General features: G+C 42.5%; 1 protein-coding gene across 2 annotated transcripts in view; it reads right to left on the bottom strand.

Moving 5' to 3' along the window:
• The window catches only part of GABRB3 (gamma-aminobutyric acid type A receptor subunit beta3), a 149,390-nt gene that overhangs the window by 34,268 nt on the left and 100,701 nt on the right, over positions 1-14,421 (bottom strand). The window lies entirely within an intron of this gene.

Raw genomic sequence — 14,421 nt, 5'->3', positions numbered from 1 at the left:
CACTTTGCCTGGCTCCCTTCTGAAGTTAGGAAGTGGCACTTTGCCCCCAGGACCCTGCAGAAGCCCTGGCTGGGGCGCTTTGTGCAGGCTTGGCAGCGGGAAGACCCCCCCCTGCACCCATTCTTTCAAGAGTCCCTTCAAGCAGAGCCCAAACTGGCCACTAGGGTGGCCTTGACCCCCATCGCCCTGCTGCCTCCAGCCCTGCACAACCTCCCCGCCACCCCATCGACCTAGAAGGCTGCTGCTTCATGCCACATTGTTGGCTGCAGTTGACTCTTCGATGGCCCTGTTTTCTCCTGGTGCCCCTTCCCAGCTGGGGGACTCTCTGGGGTAGCCACGCCGCACTGGCCACATTTGGGTGGGCGCTGGGTCAGTCAGCAACCCACGCACAGCCACCATGTGACCTTTATAAACAGAAATTAATCATCTTCTTTTAAACTTTCCATTTCAATGAGAATTTTTCTAAAATTTCTTAAATTCTCATTGAAATGGAAAGTTTAAAAGAAGATGGTTAATTTCTGCTTATAAATTGGCAGCCAGCTGGGAAAACGTCCCTGGGAGCTGAGCGGGCCGAGCTTGGCATCTCAGGCTGAAAGAGCAGCTGTGGCCCCCTGCTCGCCAAGTGCCCCCTCCCCTTCACACCTTCTCCCTTCCCTGGCCAGAGCGATCACATGGTGGTGGCGCACATGCTTCTGACTGACCCAGCACCCACCTGAATATGGCCAGAGCAATGAGGCTTCCCTGGAGGGTCTCCCAGCCAGAATGAGTCACCAGGAGAGAGCAGGGCTGCCAAAGGGCCAACTTCAGCCAGCAATGGGGCATGAAGGAGTGACAGCCAGCACAGCCGTGAGCATTCCCAGGTCAGTAGGGGGGGGGAAGGGGGGTTTGTGCAGGCCTGAAGGTGGCAGGGAGATGGGGGTCAAGGCCACCCTGGGCACCTGCAATGAGATGTGGCAACTGCCCAGGGTGGGAGATGGTCAGAGGCTTGAAGGGACCCCCACTTGAAGGAATGGACACCTGGGGTCTTCCTACCACCAAGTCCACACAAAGTGCCCCAGCCTGTGCTTCTGCAAGGTCTCAGGGGCAAAGCACCATTTCCTAACTTTAGAAGGGAGCTAGGCAAGGCGAGGCTGAGGTGCAATGCTCCTGAAAAGGCTGCCTAGCAGCTAAAAGCTCTGGCAGACCTGTGCTGAGCCTCGTAGGAGTGGCAGGTTGGGTTTCCCAATGGGGAAGCCTTCACGGAGCTCTGGGATGGCTCAGTGAAGCCTCCCAAGGCCCTTCCTGGAAAAGTAGCGAGCAGGCAGGTGGCAGCGAGCAGTAAGGGAAGTAAGCCCCAGGCTGGTATCCCTGCCTCCTTCTTCCAAGATCCGACTTGGGGAATGGCCAGCTTCTCCCGCCGCTGTGCTTTTGCCTTTCACGCAGGGCTTCTGCCCTGCTCAGGCCCTCTACCCACCTCTGCTGCTTCTACAGCACCAAATGGTCTGTGCCTCGCACCCCCTACACACACACACCACTTGCCACTGCTTCTGAGCGCCAAACAGTCCATGCTCCCCCCCCGCTTCAAAGCCAACGTAGATGTTCCTTCAGGCAAGCAATTGAAAGTTGGCTCTTTTGTTCCACCCCACTTCTGATCTGTCTCATCCAGCCCCTCCCACTTACATACCGACATACACCGAGCTTGCCATGGCTTGAGGCAAGCATGGCTGGGGAGAAATCAGGGGAAGGAAGAGGAGAAGGCCAAGCTCGCCGTTTTCCCTGCTGCCCGCCCAATTGACCGTGCGGCGCCTGGGTTGTAGCAAGCAGGGAGGGGGGGGGGTCTAGGCTAGCATGAATGCTGCTTACCTGTGTATAGGCAGGAGCCAGGAGGAGGATTCTGTGGATTCACATGGCAAAGGTGAGGCAGGGCAAGCGTTGGAGTGGGCTGGGCTGGCCAACCAGTGCAATAAAAATTGCTCTGCGCATTCATAGAAGCAAAACCAAAGATGGTGGCACCTATGGCACCACCAGGAGATCTGGTTTGGGCATGGTCAGGCTGCCATTACTACAGGTTCAGAAAGGTACGCCAGATTTCTACTATCTATTCAGGTGAACCGGACCAAACCGGTAGGAATCCACCTCTGCTAATAGGTTAAGTACTCTTAAGTAGTACTCTTAAGTAGTATTCTTAAGTAGTACTCTAAGCCCAGTATTCTTCAACATCTTCATCAATGATTTGGATGAGGGGATAAATGGGGAACTCATCAATTTTTCAGATGACACCAAGCTGGCAGGAATAGCCAACACTCCAGAAGACAGGCTTAAGATACAGAAGGATCTTGACAAACTTGAACATTGGGCACTATCTAATTAAATGAAATTCAATGGTGAAAAGAGTAAGGTTCAGCATTTAGGCAAGAAAAACAAAATGCACAGGTACACTATAGGTGGTACCTTGCTCAATAGTAGTAACCATGAGAGGGATCTTGGAATCCTAGTGGACAACCATTTAAATATGAGCCAACAGTGTGCAGTAGCTGCCAAAAAAGTTAACACAGTTCTAGGCTGCATAAACAGAGGGCTAGAATCAAGATCACGTGAAGTGTTAATACCACTCTATAATGCCTTGGTAAGGCCACACTTGGAATACTGTATTCAGTTTTGGTCACCATGATGTAAAAAAGATGTGGAGACTCTAGAAAGAGTGCAGAGAAGAGCAACAAAGATGATTCGGGGACAGGAAGCTAAAACATGTGAAGAATGGTTGCAGGAACTGTGTAAGTCTAGTTTAATGAAAAGAAGGACTAGGGGAGACATGATAGCAGTGTTCCGATATCTTAGGGGTTGCCACAAACTATTCTCCAAGGCACTTGAGGATAGAACAAGAAGTAATGGGTGGAAACTAATCAATGAGAGAAGCAACTTAGAACTAAGGAGAAATTTCCTGACTGTCAGAACAATTAATCAGTGGAACAACTTGCATCCAGAAATTGTGAATGCCCCAACACTGGGAGTCTTTAAGAAGATGTTGGATAGCCATTTGAAATTGTATAGGGTTTCCTTCCTAGGCAGGGGTTTGGACTAGAAGACCTGCTATTGTATTGTATTGTATTGTATTGTATTGTATTGTATTGTATTGTATTGTATTGTATTGTATTGTATTGTATTGTATTGTATTGCACTGCACTGCACTGCACTGCACTGCACTGCATTGTATTGCATTAATAGCAATAGAATAGTACTTAGACTTATATCCCACTCCTTTGTGTTTTACAGCACACTTTGAGATGTTTACAAATGACAGCACATTGCCCCCAGCAATCTAGGTCCTCATTTTACCGGCCTTGGGAGAATGGGAGGCTGAGTCAACCTGAGTCAGTAGCCACAGATATATTTGTCTTATGTGATTTTACATATGTATCCTTATGTCTGTTGAGAAGGCCGCATGATAAAGATTTTTATATTTAAAAAAGTACTTGCTGTTGCTATAATGAATTTTGTTTGTTAAGTTTATCTGGGGTAAAAAAAGCTGCTAAACTATTATACAATTCACATAGATGAATCTTGGGTTCAGATTCAAATCTGGCTCATTTGGAAAAAAACAGGTGATATCTAAATTGGAATTGACTTCTTACAATTAGTTATCTATCTGAATCTTCCCCATTTTGACATATAAGTACTCTAAGGTAGGAAAAGGATTAGGTAGATGAAGTACTGTAATTTGGTAATTTACGGTGTTCTTTTTTAACAATAGTGCACACCTTTATACCACAACTCTATGCTCAGTATTTTGAAAAAGGATTATTAAAAGTATATATTGTAGAACATTGCTGCCATTCAACAATCTTCCTTATATATGAGATTTGGGAGACCTAAGAATCAGTATACTCTGGAAACGTCTGCCAGAGTTTTTCCATGTCTTTCTAATCTCCCCTTATTTTTTTCTGTTACTTTGATGATAATAGAGAACACATAAGAAAAATAAAAATAAATATTTTTAAACTTAATATTAACTTCCTAAACTCTGAACCTATCTTTCAAAATTTAGCACATTACAAAATTACTTCATAGCAAAAAAACAAATAAAACCCCTACAGAGTAAAAAGAATCCCAAAATATATCTTTTCCCAAAAGAACATCTTTTTTTTACCAAAACCATTACATTAGTTGTTCTAAAAATTTTCGAATTTAATGTGCACATTGAAAAAATTATCTTACTTTCCACTAAAAGTCTTTAACCTACCTGTATGAAACTTGGAAGGACTAATATTCTTGTAAAATATATCTTTTTATTTTAGATATGAAGATTACATTCAATTTTGAAGATAACTATGCCTATATATTTCATTCAGTTTTAAATATAAGGCTAAGGCTGACAGCTTTATTTTTAAACACATAAGTTATATAAAATAAAAACTTGCATTTGTTACTCAGAATTTGTTAAGTTTTATATTATGAAGTTTCCTTTCCTGCCAACATAATCTAATTCTGTTAAGAAAGTAAAATGTGAGGCCTTTTGTAGATATCTAGTGAAAATCAATGAAACACAAAGAACTGAAAATTAAATCAGGAGGACAATTAAATCAATATGATGGTAACTGAACTGTTTTTTTAATCTCTATCATTTTAAATCAGAATTATGGACAATCTTAATAAATACATATAAAACAAATAACCAGATATGTGAGAACAAATTGCATGATTAGGTCCTGTAAGTAATTTACCACATGATAAAAAAAATTCAAATCATAATGAAATGCTATCCTCCACTGAAAAAAATGATCTGTGATTAAGGCTAGAAACCAGGAAAGTGTGAGTTCTAGTCCCTCTTTAGGCATGAAACTTGGCAGGGTGACTTTGGGCCTATTTTCACAAAACTAAATGGAATGTCATTTGATAGTGGGGATGTATACTTTTCCTTGTGCCCATCTGAATTCTAAACTTTTGATTATTCTGAGACTAAAAACATAGGCTAGTCAAAACAGAATTTTTTTAAAAAAACAGATAATCACAACATCTTCCAAATACTGGATAGAAATTATGTTTATATAGGTAATGATAAAAGAAACATTTGGACATAATGAATGATTATGGTTCGATGTCATGGAACTAGTAAAAAAAAAGCATTTAATCCAAATGATCTGATTTAATGTAATATTATTAATCCAATGCAGAGGTGGATTGCTCCAAGTTTGGCCCAGTTTGGCCAAATCAGTAGTGGTGGTGGCGGAGGGCTCTGCCCACCCGCCAAGTGCGAGCAAATCGGTACTAAAACGGTTAACAACCCACCACTGATCCAATGAATCGTAATCACTATACTAGTATAGTGTGGTGTAATTAATATAATGTAATATAAACCACAACAGTCAATTGGAGCTATGGAGTGCTCTTTTATTTCTGGAGTCATGATGTAATTTTGTTTACTTGTCATCCATATTAAGAGAAAAGTGTGTCCTATTTTCACTGATGATGTTGGTGTGATTTTTTTTCCACCACAAAATAAGTAATAAACACGCTAGTCTAATTTGGATTGTAATAACATTAGGAAAATGTAGAATAGAGAGAAGAATCCCCCTCCTCTTTCCTGCTATTCACTATCATTTGAATATTTTTGTACATCCTGAACCTGAGAATGTAGTATGAAATATAAATATTGTTGAGCTGATTTCAAAAATTGTCATCTCAATATCAAATTCTACATACATGAATGGTCTTCTTAAGATTATACTTTCATGGTTAATTTCAAAAGTGAAATTGTCCAAGAGATGAATTAGGATAAAAGTGTTGAACAGCAAATGTGCATTAGTACTATTAAGGATATATAAAATTAACTTTAGTATGATCATCTCTAGATTTTAAACCTGTGCAGCAGAGCAGTCTCTGAAAAGTCCTTGGAAAATATTGAAATGAAACATGTCAAATTGGGTACATCTTTTTGTAAGAGTTGTAGAGAGGTGTGATGTTTGTACTCCTGCCTACTTTGAAGGAGTCTTTAGAGAACTGAATGACCATTGGCTTATCTGAAGGGTCCTTTTCTGTGCACTGCTGGAGAGTCCAAGCATGGGTTAAATTAGTCTGGTTGCCCTAGGACTGAGGAATTTTTTTCCTTGGCCACGTCTCCTGGTCCTCCATAACGCCAGATTTTTGACCACTTCTGGAACCAGTGAAGGCTGATGGTGTGATGAAACAATAAAAGTAGTCTGAGTTGCCATGATGGTCCCGAATCCCTGGACCCGAAGACTCAGGGTGAGTTTGGACTCTCCTGCAGTGCAGAGAAAAGGATCCTTCAGGTAAGCCAATGGTCATTTTCCTGCGAACTGCTTGGAGAGTCCAAGCATGGGACATACCCAAGTTAAATGTCACTAGGGCGGGATGAAGTTCTGCCCTGGGATTTGGTCGTGGAAACAAACCCCTGCAGAACCCACCTGCCGAACGATGCCTCGGCTGAAGCAAACATGTTCAATTTATAGTTTCTGACAAAGAGCAATGGGATGACAACATAGCCACCCTGCAGATTTTGTCTATTGTAGCCTGGGTTGCCCAAGCAGTGGTGGTGGCGGCACTGCCCTGGACTGGTGATCCTACGCTGCTGCAATACACGCTCTTAGACATCTGCTGATAGTGGAAGATGTTACCTTTCGTCCCATGGACCCTGGCTGGAATGACATGAAAAGGGCCTCCAACCTGCAGAATTCTGCTGTCCATTTGATGTGTCTCTGCAGGGCCCATCTGACATCCAGGGTGTGCCAAACACGTTCCCTCAGGTGTCTGGGGCATGGGCAAAAGTTTGGTAAAATTACCTCTTGCACCCTATGGAACCAAGTTAATTTTTGGGATGAAGGCTGGGTCCAGGCGAAGTACAACTCTGTCTGGATGTATCCTCTCGGACAGATAGAGCCGCCCATTCTAATATTCTCCTTGCAGATGTTATCGCAATAAGAAAGGCTGTCTTAAGTGAGGTGCCTGAGAGAAGTTGTGCGAAGAGGCTTGAAAGGAGCTGAAGTGAGAGCCTGTAGGACCACCGATAACTGCCAGGTCGGGTACGGTGGACCACCAGAACATGCAGATTGGAGGCACCCTTGAGGAAGCACCGAACCCTTGGTAGTCTGCTTAGGGTCTGAGCCAAAGCCCCAGACCAAACGGTGGATAAAGTAGTGACCTGTCGTTGAAGGGTGTTGGGAGCGAGTCCCCTATTGAAGCCCTCCTGTAGAAAGTCCAATATATGGGGAACTAGTGCGGTGACTGGATCAAGCTGGAGGTTGTCGCACCACTTAGCAAAGGTGGACCATATTGTTGTCGTACCACTTGGCAAAGGTGGACCACATGGAGTCATAAATTCTGGTCATCTGGTCATCTCCTGGATGCCTGGATGGTATGTTTCATCTCTTCTGACAGGCTGTCCCTCCTCAGGAGGTCCTCCTCAAGTGCCAGATGGCCAACGGGAGCCACTGGGGATTTGGATGGACAATGGCCCCCTGGCTGAAGGAGACCTGGTCCTGAGGGATTCGGCATGGGTTGGACACCGACAGGCTGACAAGATCAGTGTACCAGGACCTCTGGGGCCAGTGAGCGCTACCAGCAGCACCTCCACTTTCTTTGCAATTTTGCAGATCACTTGTGGGAGAAGAGGAAGTGGAGGAAATGCATATAGCAGTTACTGAGGCCACCTCTAATGGAGACCATCCATCCCCTCTGTCCCCGGCGAGTGGAAGCGGGAAAAGAATTGTTGTAGCTGTGTTTTCTCACAGGTGGCAAACAGGTCAATCACTGGGGTGCCAAATCTGTGGGACAACTAGTGGAACAGGATCGGGTGCAATCCTTGAAATAATTTTGAAGGTTTTACATAACTTCTGCATAAAAAAATATAATATCTACAACTTACGGTGTATTAGTGTGATCAGTAAACTGAGCCCCAGCATGTAAAATGTATTAGTATTGTAAGCATTGGCCGTTTTTTTTTTTTAATCACAATTTCTTGCTGAATTCCTAATGAGCTCTCATGAGACTTAGAGGTCTAGGCTGACAAAGTTGAGATTGCCTGGTGTAAAGCTACATAATTACATATCTAGCAATTGTGTATAGGCTGAGAAATTTGTTAATTTGCAGGTGGATCATAAAATAGATAATAGATGACAATTTTAATAACTAATTTCACAGTAAACAGTTTTATTGAATGTGTATATACAGACTGGTGAATATCAACAAAGCATAAGCTAAATGGAAGATGAATTACATTGACACAAGGAAGGGTTAAAATATTTCTGAAGAATTTACATTACAGAATATGGATGAATGGACACATTTATAAAAACTGGAACAGCTTCACAGCTGGTCTATGGCTTCAGGATATTTTGTTTTAGTAAACATCTGTCAATGCCTGAATAATTCTCTAGGCAAGGTGCTCAGGCATATTTACCATAAGGAAAATTCATGTTTTCAATATAGCAGCAACAACTGTAACTTAGAAGAGACATTAAATAATAAAATAATTAACCATGCCCCAAATCACAGCACATTAAACCAATGGGCAAAGTAATTTTAAAAAGGCATCATTCTGGTTTATAAAAAAAATCTTATACTATCCTACTAAACAGGGAAAAAACAACATAATAATACCCAATTGTTTTAAGATATCATTAAACCTATGCCAAATATAATGTTTCATTTTCTAATTACTTGAGAAAACATTCTTTTCAAAAATGGAGAAATTGCTTATTTCCATAATTCAATATTTAGTACTTGGAATAATGTCAGTTTTTCAATTTCTCCAAATAATTTTTTGGCAACCTTTTGGTATAACAATGATTCTTCAAAGATAGTCAGGTTCCAGTTTTTAAAATACAGTTCAATAAAATATTAACTCATTGCCCAGACACCTTCTTGAGGGAAAGCGACAATCTAAAATCATGAAATATAAATAAATAAAATCAATCAATAAACAATATCTTGATCACTGTGGGATTTCCATGTAAATATTATATGAAATATAACACACACACACATACAAACACCCCCACCCACCCCCAACACACACACTTTTATTTATTTTTTACATCTCCAGCAAAGAAAATTATATGTTCTTTGTGGACTTCTATAAACTTGAAATAAAGTTTTAATCAGTTGTAATCTCAAATCTATTGAAACCAGTTTAAGGTGTTTGAAGAACTTGCAACTCCTGATATGACATTATCAGATATTCCAATTATTTAGTCCTTAAATCCTAGAGGTGTCAACTTTCAAAAGTTTTAGTAAAGAAATGTTGCAGACTAAGTCGGTCACCACTCTCTCTCTCGCCCTATCCGCCTTCACCATGCTTGCCCTGCCCACCCACTTCCTTTGCCCACCCAACTGGTGGGGCTGCAGCTGGCAAGCCGCAGGGGCAGCGGTGGTGAACGGTAAGTGAAGCAAAAGCCGCCCGGCATCCCTACCTCCTTCCTCCACAAGCGCAGCCAGGGAGAAATCAGAGGGAGAGAGAGGGGCCACCCCTAGCAGAAGCTTGGCTTTTTCCTCCCTCTCTCCCCATGATTTCTCTGCACCCCACGGAAAGCAAGGCAGCTCTTCCAACAGCCAAGAAAGAAAGAGGAGAGTGGCCTCGGCTGTTGGAAGAAGCGCCCGCTCTTCATTCACTTTGAAAGCTGCCTTGCTCTCAAGCGAGGGGTCAGAGAAATAAAGGAGATGCGTGATAAAGCAGCAGTCTCTGCCACCAAAGGCAAAGGGGAGTGCCTTTCCCCTCTGCTATCGTGAGCCTCATTTCCCAAAAATGGCAGGACCCCAGTCCCCACCATAACGGGTTGCTACACCCTGCAAGAGATTTCAGCCCGGGATCCCAGGAGAAGCTCATTTGCCTGGGGTTGCCAATCCTTCTGCTGGCCCAAGAGGAAGCTTCTGCTGCAATCTTTATAGGCTGGGAGCATCTGGGAGGGAGACCCTGTTTTTTTGCAAGGTCACCAGAGAAGAGAAAGAGCTCTTCACCCCATGTGCCCTCACCTTCCTCAGGCTGCTGCCTGGTTGGTTGCAGTGATTTGCAGCCGGAGACAGAATCCAGCCATGGCAGCATCCTAAGGCTCCAGTTCCATGCCCTCAAGGGAAAGGTCCTGTAAAGGCTGCAGCAAAAGCTTCCTCTTGGGCCGGCAGAAGGATCGGCAACTCTAGTCCAAAGGCACCAGGTATGTTCGCCCTGCAGAAGTTGCCCAGCTGGCTCCATCCAGTAGCTAAAGCGCATCGTGGTGCATGGTCAGAAGCCGGTGGGAATCCAGTGGCAGCAGTGCTTCCTAGGAGTGCCTGCCACTCCCCACATGTTTGGAGGCAAGCACTCCTCTTGGTGGGGCAGCTGTGCTGGCCTTCTCCGGGCTTGAAGTCTTGCGACCACCCTGCCCAGTCAAATGTGGCTCACCTACCGGTGGTATCCCTGGGTCTCTCTGGCAATGGGCGGTTGGTTGTGGGCGCTCCTCCAGCCCAGGCACATGCCTTCAAGCTCAGACTTCGAGGTTCCCAGAGCTGCCCGTGTGGCTCCAGCTGCACCTGGGCTAGTGGAGTGCTTGCAACTGCCCACCCATCATCAGGGAGACAGCCAGTGGAGGTGAGCCATGTGTTGCTCCAAACAGGCGGTTGTTCCACCAGTCTGGGTGCAGTCAGACCGGAGCACTTTCTCTTCCCCCACTGCCAAAAGGAAGAAAGAAGGGAAGAGACTCGGAGCCTGGTTGGAAGGGAGCTGCAACAGCCTGCCTGCTCCTTTCAGGTACTCCCAGGAGGGAGCAGCCAGGGGGGATTATAAAAGGAGCAAGAGTTTGGCTTGTCTCTGCTACAGCATTCAACGCTAAGTGCTGCAGCAGAGATAATCCCAACTTTTTTCTCTCCCTCTATTCACAGCAGAGCTGTGGCACATGTTGCCTAGTTATGGGCCCAGCCTCCTCTGCCCTGCAGAATGTGTTTGTGTGTGTGTGGGGGGGAGAATTTGGTTGCAAAAATGCCAAGGGGTGGGCACTGGGCAGCCTTGGAGGGCCTGTTCATCAGTCTCCTTTTTCTCTCAGCTCTGCAAATCCAGAAATCTCCCCTTCTCCAAGCAGCAACTGAGACTGTGCAGGGGGGAGGAGGAGGAGACAGGAGAAGATAATTGGACAAGAGAAGCTGAAAGCCAAGAAAGACAGAATGAGCCCAATTCTGTAGCATCAGGAGTTTTTGCAAAAGAGAGGGGGATGGGGCAGCCGCAGCTTCCAAAGGCCTTTTAGCCATACTTGCCATCAGAGCAGATGTTGGGGGGAAAGGAGGAAAGAGGTCCAAGAAGCCCAGCAACCTGAAGAGGTCTGTGCAGACAGGGCAGCCAGAGAAGCGGGGGAAGAAGCAGAGGGGATTCCCTCGATCATCTTCATTTGCTCTCCTCCCCAGAGGGAAGACCAACAGGAGGCCCTTTTTGGGCTGGTGGTGAGGTTGCATGGTCTCCAGGCTGCACCCACTTTTTTTAAAAAAATGGTTGAAGTTGGGCCCCCATCCCTCTTGGAGCTCTGCTTGCCGTCCACAATAGATTGCCAGGAAAAAGAAAAGAAAAAGCAGGAAGTCTGAAAGATGGTACAATGCTCTTAAGTTGCTTAAGAAAGGAAGATCTATCCAGGGAGCAACTCCCAGGTCCGTTTTCTTTAAATGAGCTTTGAGATGGCAGTGTGTGTGTGTTTTTCCCAAAGGCTTCAGGGGTGCTATCCACACCCACACGTTTTTCCCAGACACTGCAGTGGAACAAGAGAGGAGGGGGAGAAAGAGGAAGGGGCAGTTGTCCTTTATAAGGCTTGCACATGAGGAAGGAGAAGCCACTTCTCTCCCCCAAACCGGTTGGTCTGTTAATTTGAAAATGAGCAATGAAAGAGAAGCACATTTCTGTACATAGCAGAAAGGAAAGGAAAACATTGAGAAATGTTGAGGAGTTGAGGTGTTTGTGTGTGAGTCAGAATTCCAGACCGGAAAGACTGTTTTGTATTCCAGTTAAATTAGAACTGGTTCTTTGTGAAGGATCTGTGAGAATTTTGAACTATTGCAATAAGGCACAAGAAAAAAAAATGAAGCAGAAAGATTTAATTAAAGGAGAAGAGAAAGAATGGTAAAACATCCACTAAAAGCACTAAATGCCTTTCTAAAGTGTTTTCAATTGTAAGATTGGAAATATTTGATTGACTATGCTTTAATGTTGAAAAAGAATAATCTTTATCAGTATAAACAGAGGTGTATTCTTCAAGCTTTAATGCAGTTTGCAAAAATCATTGTAGTAAACTGAATATCACTGTAAAACATCATTTCTCACCAAAAATGCAATTTAATGGAGAGTAAAGTAAGATTTTACACAGGCAAGAAAAAATGTATAGAACAGGTGGTGCCTGGCTCAACTGGAAGTAACTGTGAGACAGATTGGTGAGATGGAAACTTATCAAACAGATCCAACCTAGAAGTGAGAAATTTATTGAAAGAACAATTAGAGAAATGGAATGCCTTCAGAAATTGTGGGTATACCATCACTGGAGGTTTTTAAGAAGAAATGTGTCCATAATAGTATAGGATCTCATCTTGTGCTTCAGCAGGAATTGGACTAGAAAATCTCCAATGTCCCTTCCAACTCTGTTATTCTTTATAAATCTCTCCATTCAGTCTTACCAAGAGAATGGTGATAAACAATATTTGGAGATGTACATCAGATGGTTTTCCGACAACAAAATCTTATCTTATTGGCTAGTATCAAGGGGAAGATGACTTTGAAAATGCTTCCTCTCCTACCATAATAGGCGAGACGAGGTGAGGACTGGCTGGGAGGAGAAGGAGGAGAAGCCAGATGAGGTGCTCCTTCATGTGAGTGACATCGAGTTAGCTATGCCCACCCAATTACGTGACCACACCAACCTAGTCACGCCCACCAAGCAACTCCCACCCGGTCACATGACTGCCAAGACACATCCACAGAATAGGGTTTTTATATTTTAGAATAATAGAATTATATATGCAATACTAGAAAAGTTTAGCACTGTTAAACAGATTAGAACGATGTAAGGGAATGATGTTGTATGTATGATTTCAACATATAGAATATTTTGTTTAAAATGTAGGAATAACAATTGGAGTTGAACTATTGATGCAAAATGATGCTGTATGTATGGATTCAATATTTAGAATATTTGTTTAAAATTAAGGAATAATAATTACAGTTGAAAAATTGACATATAACAATAATGTACTTATGTTTATCTAATGAACAATTTGTGATTCGATATATAATTGTGTGGTGACCATGTAAAGGATGCACAAAATCTTGTAACCAAATGACATGCTATATGAAATTGAAGAAGGTTGTATGTGTTTTATGTTTTTGTTTGTTTTTGTTTGTTTAAAAATAAAATAAAAAGAATAGGCCACGCCCACAGAATAGGTATTAAAAAAATTGAAACCCATCCCTCTGCTCTAGGTTTGTTCATATGTTGTCTACTTTTCCAAGAACAAATGTAGATCTCATTGAATGTAGAAGTAGAGAAAAATTATAAAAATATTTAAAAAGAATTCAGTTAAACTTAGTTCTTGAAAAATTTAAAATTTAAACTTAGTCACTCGAAGAACTACTCTCCAAATTTCATGAAATAAACAAAAGCTAATTATCCAAAATTATCAATGTTTATGGAAGAAACAACTATAAAGCTAAAGGTGAAGTTGCTTTTATACTGATCCTTCATATTAACAATGGGCAAATCCAAGCACATAGAGGCTTTTATTTCAATTAAAAAAAGAATGAAATTTATATCAAAAGGAACTGGCCTTCTGGAAAAGCCTTGAAACCTGATTCTGAGGGTTAGCTTGGCAGCCTGATGGGGGATTATGTTGGAGGTTGTTGGTGGTTTAACAGAAAAGATACCACCACTGTACCAATCTTGTTTTTTGGGTGATCTCTGTACACAATATTTTTATATTAAATATTAAACCATATTAATTATGGTTTTAATTGTAAGACAACCAGAGTTGCTTTGCAGAGTGACATAGGTAACATTTACTGTATATTTAATAAATAATAATAAAATAAAAAATCTTTACTGTTAAGAATCACAATATTTTAGGCTTGAAACATCCAGACAATTACTATAGTTACATAAAATTCTGTCAGAGTTTGTTGCATAAATTCAAATCCAAAAAGCACATACAGAGATAACTGATTCAGCTGGATTCATTAACTTCTTTATATACATAATAGATGAATAAATGTACAATACCAACATGTGGTTCTTCCAAGTAAACACAAGCAGGAGAGTTACAGGCAAACACAAGCAGCTAGTTTCATTTCAGCAGACAAACCCAGACAGTCTGCCTTTTTTTTACTTCTCAGAGCAGCAAACTGCTAAGTTTCTGTTTCAATTCTCTGCACAGACTCAGATCTGTTTAAGCTCCCACTGGCTGATTTAGTTGCTATGCCGATTGATTGGCTGA

This window comes from Thamnophis elegans, chromosome 11 (assembly GCF_009769535.1).
Source record: "Thamnophis elegans isolate rThaEle1 chromosome 11, rThaEle1.pri, whole genome shotgun sequence".
NCBI classification, from domain to species: Eukaryota; Metazoa; Chordata; class Lepidosauria; order Squamata; family Colubridae; genus Thamnophis; species Thamnophis elegans.
The sequence above is the reverse complement of the archived record's forward strand: the minus strand, read 5'-3'. Positions and strand labels throughout refer to the sequence as shown.